We start from the raw sequence: 1,585 nt of genomic DNA on the forward strand, positions 1-1,585 counted from the left end.
TTCTCGATGCAAACAGTCAAACATTCAAATGTACTCAGATTTTAAAAAGAATTGTTACAGGGACTCAGGGGATGGCTCGGTTGGTGCGGTGTTTAGCATGCAGGTGTGAGGGTCTGACTTCAGAGGCCTAGCACCCATTTAAAAAGCTGGACATGCGCCTACAATCGATTCAGGTGAAGAGAGAGACAGGGATCCCTGGAGCCTGCTATTCTAAGGAGTCAGTGAACCTCTGTCTCAGAAAGTAAGGTGGAGGCCGGGCAGTGGTGGTGCACGCCTTTGATTCCAGCACTTAGGAGGCAGAGGCAGGCAGATTTCTGAGTTCGAGGCCAGCCTGGTCTACAGAGTGAGTTCCAGGACAGCCAGAGCTACACAAAGAAACCCTGTCTCGAAAAACCAAACCAAACCAAACAAACAAAAAAGAATAGAAAAGAAAGTAAGGAAGACACTCAATATTGTTTCTGGCCTCTGTAAACAGCTGTACACACATGCACACATGTGAACATATATACACACATGAGAACATATACAGACAGAAAAAGAACATGAAGGAAAGAGGGGAAGAGAGAGATCTAGGTATGACCTTTGTGCTCCTGATTCCAGCCCAAGATGGAGCCACATGGGCTCTCTGACTGATGCGCTGATGAGGTTGGGGAGACACAGACATGGTAGCCTTCTAATGGTAGACTTCGGCTTGCAGGACAGTGCTTCTGAGGGAAAAAGAGAAGTGAGGAGCCTCAGGATTGCCCCCAGATGACTGCTGAAGTATCTCCAAGCTGGGCCCCCGGGGGGCAGGGGGCGGGAAGGCTCGCGGGGATGTTGGCTTCTCCAGGAGGTTTGCTGCTAGGGCTGAGAGGGAGGCCAGAGGTACAGATAAGAGGCCAAGAGAACTTCGAAGGAGAGGCTGAGGGTGGGGCTCCCTTCGGAGAGTGCTGGCCTAGGATGAAGGTCCTGGGTTTGATTTCTAGTACCAGAGCTGTCATCTCAGCAGTGAGGAAGTGGAGTTCAAAGGCATCCTGGGGTTACATAGTAAGTAAGGCAGTGTTGCATGATACCTTATCAAAAAACAATAACAACAACAACAATAAAGTATTGTTATAACAATCCACTCTCAAGACATCCCTATTTATCAATTTCCCTGGTTGTAAGAACATTTTTTTGTAACCAGAGCGCCTCCAAGTGTTTCTACCTTGTCATAAAAATTTTTAAAGCCCCATTAGTAGCATCATTAGGATTTTAGAAAAGGGCGACTGGGAGTTCCCTGGACCTCCCTGGACCACAGGAGTACTAACAGAGAAGTGGGAATAGGGTTTCCCTGGCTAGTTTATGTCAACTTGACACAGTGTAGTCATCTTTGGAAAAGGAAACCTCTGCTGGGAAAATTCCTCAACCAGACTGGTCTGTGGGCAAGCCTTGGGAACATTTTCTTGGTTGACGTGGAAGGAGCCACCCCTGGCATAAAGTAAATAAATCTTAAAAAACAAAAAACAAAAAACAAAAAAACCCCAAACTTGCTGGGCGCTGCTGGCACACACCTTTAATCCCAGCAATTGAGAGGCAGAGGCAGGTGGATTTCTGAGTTCCAGGC

Source organism: Mastomys coucha, unplaced genomic scaffold, assembly GCF_008632895.1.
Source record: "Mastomys coucha isolate ucsf_1 unplaced genomic scaffold, UCSF_Mcou_1 pScaffold18, whole genome shotgun sequence".
NCBI lineage: Eukaryota > Metazoa > Chordata > Mammalia > Rodentia > Muridae > Mastomys > Mastomys coucha.